This window comes from Rousettus aegyptiacus, unplaced genomic scaffold (genome assembly GCF_014176215.1).
Source record: "Rousettus aegyptiacus isolate mRouAeg1 unplaced genomic scaffold, mRouAeg1.p scaffold_m13_p_4, whole genome shotgun sequence".
NCBI lineage: Eukaryota > Metazoa > Chordata > Mammalia > Chiroptera > Pteropodidae > Rousettus > Rousettus aegyptiacus.
Window position 1 is genome coordinate 58,875,310 of NW_023416307.1, and position 5,761 is coordinate 58,881,070.

Here is a 5,761-nt window from a genome sequence, read left to right on the forward strand (position 1 = left end):
GTTCATGTACTTAACATCCTTGGTCCTTTTCTGCCTGAAATCCAAGTCTATTCTTTTATACGTTGAAGTTTTTCACAGTGAAACCATCAAAACATACCTAGGATATCTAATGCATTCTGTCCACAGAATTTTCTTAAACAGACTTCTCCATTCTCTGTTCTTAAGACTCTGGAATATATACTTATTCCCAATAAACCTCATCTAATCTTTCTTTAAATCCCTTCTAGTACCTATAAGAATCTCCAAAATTGCTCTGCTGATTATTTAGTTTTCTACTTCCAAGTTCTCTCTTCTTTCCTTCATCTTAAAATCCCAGGCTTCTCTAAAATTCAACAAAAACTTTCACCACTATTCAGACTCTCGAGATTCTTTGTTGACTAACATATCCCTCTCTGAATATCCCAGAAAAAAAATTAGTGTCGTAATTTTCCCAAGCTACCTAAAATTCCACCATACATCAGTCTACACCATAACCTCTCTAATCCACATATAAATTTGAATACTAGAAAGTAATATTATATTTTTATTAGTTTATATGTTTTTAATCGATTTCTTTATAGTGTACAGCATTGAAAAGTTAGAAATATTGAAATTGGAGCTCCAAAATGTCATCTTGTCTATCTCTCTGCCACTAATGACTCCAAAGTTTTGTTTACTTTTTTTTTTAAGTTGAGAGAGTTTCTCATTAAGATTTTGTCATCCACATTCCTAATATCTGATATATTAGAAGTTTCTCTCCCTCGCATTAGAAAATTGTCATCTTCAGGGCCTTCAACAGAGTGCATGTATTTAGTGGTCTGAAAAACAATGAGGATAAGAGCTCCCTCTTAAGTCTTCAAATAACCAGCCTCACAGAAATTGGACCCTGCATTCTTCCAGTCATTTGGGCCCTGCGTGTCCTCAGTCATTTGCAATTTATGCCCCTGAACTTCAAAGATTCCAGGAGGCTTGGATGACACCTACAAGGTCATCATCTAGCCCAGATCCCCGTTTGATGTTACCAAATATCCTGTCCTTGAAAGAAAGCTTATTACTCCCAAGGCTTTTCATTTTTAACTTTTGACAGCTGTTGGAATATTCTTTCCTATAGAAATCGATATTTGTCTCCCTATAATGCCCACCCACCTGTCTGTATGCCTTCAGGCCACCAAGAAAAATATCTCTTTCACTGATTATTTCAGCAAGTGTTTAAGTACAACTCATCCATCCTCTCTGAGTGTTCTACACATGAGACAACTCTTGAGTTATTCTTTATTCAACAAGATTTTGAGTCCTTTAATTCTAGTTATTTTATCTCCTTTCGACAAACTAGTTTATCTACATTCCTTCAACTTTAATATTCCCTAACTAATAATTATATTTGAAGTGAAAAAAGAATAAGCCACTGCCATAATTTTAGATGTTAAGTATCAATACATCACAGAACTATAAGAGCTATGTGTATGTGTGTATCTCATCACCATACCAATAATAGTGAACTGATTCAGTTGTGTGCTAGTAAGTATTTAAAACCTATATCTTCAAGGGCTGGAGGGGAGAAATTATTTGTAGCATTTGCCAATTTCCCTGGTGTAAATACTCCCACCATGGCCTTTTTCAAGCTGCAAATGTATCACTGAATGAAAAGCAGGGAAGAGGTGCACAGCAAAACAACACTATATAATATTTCCACCAAATAGATACAATAGACATAAAAGAAAAAAGATCCCAAGAATATTAAATTCAAAAATAAAAAATAAGAAGTGATATGTTTTGAGTATTTATTACCTTTGTTTTTAATATAATTTATTTAATTTTAAGTTTATATCATTTAATTTTTAATAATGGCTGTGTTTCACAACTGAAAATTTAATAATTAGTGTGCAAAATTTCATATGGCCATGTCTAGGATACCACTTATTTACTCCAACTAAAATTTTGAAACATCTGTTCATGTGTGATCCTGCTAAACTAAGTACCTTCTACATCTTTCTGAAGTCTTCTATTTCTATTAACTTTTGTTTTATTTTTCATCTGGGTAAAATATTATATATGTATTCTTATTTATTTTCTTCTTGTTAGATTCAACCAATCATTTCACCCTATCAATAACTCTTTAGATCCTAGTTCTGTCATTCTACATTTCTGTCATCTTTATCCCTCTGGCTTCATGTCATCCACACATTTGATGAGCAAGCTTTATATCTCTTTATTCAAGGCATTCAATTTTTTAAAAAAATGTCTGAGAGGACAGGACCAAGGACAGAATCCTTGGCCAAGCAAATAGAATCCTTCCTTCACACACTATCAAATCATTAATCAGCATTGGTTCAATGAGATATTTGTCTACTGAATTGCCTTTGCATCTAGTCCAAATTTCTCCGCCTTGTCCATAAGACTCTCAAGAGATTATTTATAAAGCACATAACTGAGTCCAGAAACTCTCACTTCCTTTTTTCTCATAGCAGAGAAAAAGGTTACGCTCCTCCTCTGAAAAGCTGATCACCTTTCCCACGATTCATCAATTATGCCTCCTTTCTTTTGCTTTTTCAATTTGCCTCTTTGTCTACCTCCACCCTCCTAGCATATGAACATAACATATAGGCAGTACCTGAAAATCTTTCCCTACTCTGCTTTTTTTCCCATTTGAAATATTGCGTTTTTCATTATTTTCCCCACTTTCCTTAGGCTTACCATTCCATTTTTCCCCTTTATTCTCAGCATGACCAAAAACCATGACCTTGTTCTCACTTTGAAAGTAGATGCATGCAGACGGAGGGCTTCACTAATTTGATGCTTTGCCACCTTCATATTTATTGAACTAGACCTGACAGAGTGAAGGTGGAATTTTCTCCTGCACATTTGGGATAAACATCTTTTTGAAATTCCTCAGAGACTTTGATCCTTCCATTCCTTCTCTTATATCATCACTGTCTTCCTCTCAACTGAATCTTTAGCCTCATTTGTTGAAAGACTCTAGTTTCCTTTATTTCTTCATAAATAAAACATCCTCCTTCAGTCTTATCTCTGCATCTTATCATGTGTCTCTGCCCACCATCTTCACTTTTTTACCTCTTCGATTCTCTGTTCTTGGCAATTTGCCATCTGTGCGCACCAATTCATTGGCTTTAACTAGATCACCAGAAACCTCATAGTTGCCAGAATAAGTGCTCGCTCTCTTCTCTCTCTCTCTCTCTCTCTCTCTCTCTCTCTCTCTCTCTCTCTCTCTCTCGGTACACACACAGACACACACTTTTTTTTATTTCTTACCTTATAAGTCTTCTCTGCAGCTTCATGACTGACTACTCTTTTTTTTTTTTTTAATTTCCTTTTATCTTTGTTTCACTGATACTTCATTCTCCTGATTTTCCTTCTCCATCTCTGGATATCTTCTTTCTTCTTGTCAGATTTCTCTTCCTCAGTCAGCACTCGCCTGGGCCTTCTCAGCACTGCCCACACCTTCCACCACCACCACATCATCTCGTATGACTCTCAATTCTATATTTTCAGCCCAGACCTTGTGGGAATCCTATTTCAAATACAGATCTCAATATGCATGATTCATTCTCCCAAAATGAACATCTTATCTTCCCCCTGTATCTTCTCACCAAAATATCCACCTCCTCCAATAATCCCTGTTCTGGCTTGGAGGACAGCCACTCATTCATTTGACCAGGCCAAAAACGTGCTAGAAACCTCTCTTCCTCTTTACCCACAGTCAGTATATCATTAAACCCTCCATGTGTCAATACTTTAGGTTCTCATTTCTTGTCTCAGTGTGTGTGTGTGTGTGTGTGTGTGTGTGTGTGTGTGTGTGTGTGAGAGAGAGAGAGAGAGAGAGAGAGAGAGAGAGAGAGAGAGAGCGCTTTGCAATCACTTCCCTGCCTGTAGTCTCACACTTCTTTAATTATCCTCTACCCACAGCCAGAGTCATCTTTTTAGAACAACCCTACCAGAACATGGACCTCTTCTACTTAACATCTGACAGTAACTCCCAGTTAACTGAAGGAAAAAGTCTAAATGCCTTGACATCGCACAGCCAATCACATCACTACACACCTTATTCACTGCATTTTCCAAAGAGGTCTATGCCTTAATTATCTCTATGCCTTTACACATACTGACTTCATTTCAATTCATAGGATAATTTTCCCCATTGTTTAGTGATAAAATTCTCATTCTTCCAAGTAACAGCTAAAATAAACTTTCTTCTGTAAATTATGACCATACTCCTCACACCACTATTTCTTATGCTACTATTCTTTCTTATATAGGCCCCTGTCAAGCACTTATCAAACATCATTTCTAGTAATTATTCACCTGCCTATTATCATCATTATACAGAAACTAAGAAACTAACACATTTCTTAAAGAAAGAAATTGGGTTTTATTTATTCTTGCATCTCCAGTTTTTAGCTCATGGCCCAGCACATGCTAGGTATCTCGGTATATTTTCACTGAATGAGTAACTTGCCCTTATTTAATATTTATATTTTAATCAAAGGAAGAAAAGTAGAAACTAGCATAATTTACTCTTGATGAATTGATATTGGCTTTTTGGGATCAATACTTTTTCATATAGATTCTCAAATCAGAATTTTAATATTCAATTCTAGATAGGTCCATCGATATTAAATTTTTACTTCATTGGATAAACTTTTTTCTCTTTATTTTTATTTTTGAAAACAGAAATAAAAATTTTCCAAATTCCATTCTCCTGCCCCAGAAATGATACTATAGACAAAATCCAGCCATTTATATGAGCTTAACACACTGCTGAGTAAAAGCTTTTAGAATGAATATATATGTATGCTGATACAAAACCAGGGACAAAAAGGATGTATCAGGATGGTCCTAGAGCTATAACTAACTAACTAAACTCAATTAATAATGACTTAAAAAAAAAAAAAGTCATTTTTGTCTACGGCCATGCTACCCTGAACAAGCCCGATCCCATCTGATCTTGAAAGTTAAGCAGGGTCAGGCCTAGTTAGTACTTGGATGGGAGACCGCCTAGGAAACCAGGTGCTGTAGGCATGAAAAATAAAAAATAAAGGATTGTAAGCTGACAAGATCTTTGCAATCTGTGAGGCCAACCAAGGGTTGCCTTGCCTAAAAAAAAAAAAAAAAAAAAAAAAAAAAAAAAAAAAAAGTCGTTCTGTATTCTATAACAAGAAAAATGGCAGTAGGTGATTGCATTCAATCATCCTGTGAAGGAAATCATTAGGGACTCAGATTCTTTCCTCTTCTCTGCTACCTTTAATTGTGTTTTGTTTTGTTTTGTTTTGTTTTTCAATCCTATATGTGTTGCTCTGGTGGTAAGATGGACGCTGCAGCTCCAAGTATTAAGGAGACTTCCAGCCAGGCACCCGAGGGGGAAAAGGGAAGAGGCAGCACTGATAACTAATATCTGTTCCTTTAACAAAGTTTGTCCTTTGGACAGATTTTTCTGTCATATTGGACAGAACTGAGTTGAATGATCAAACATAGATAGCAGGAAGAGTAGAAAAAGTAAGTATCTTTCTTTTTTCTTTTTTTTTTAAACCTCCATAGTGAGAGAAAGGTAAGGGAGGGAGGATTGAAAACCATGTCTATCTGCCTTAAGGGATAAAGTTAGGCGTGACTGTCTGATTACTACTCTGTTTCTCAATCCATATTGGTTTTTATTTTACATTACTTCATTGCTTCTTAATCCAAAAATTTTACCAAATTTGTCTCTGGTTAGTTCGGACAATGTTTTTGCTGTCTTTCTCACCTTCATAGCATCCGTTTTGAATAACTT

The 5,761-nt window shown here is 35.7% G+C and overlaps 1 pseudogene; it reads left to right on the forward strand.

The window, feature by feature from the left end:
- The first annotated feature begins 4,898 nt into the window (after positions 1-4,898).
- On the forward strand, positions 4,899-5,016 carry LOC118602690 (annotated as a pseudogene).
- Positions 5,017-5,761: the final 745 nt, after the last annotated feature.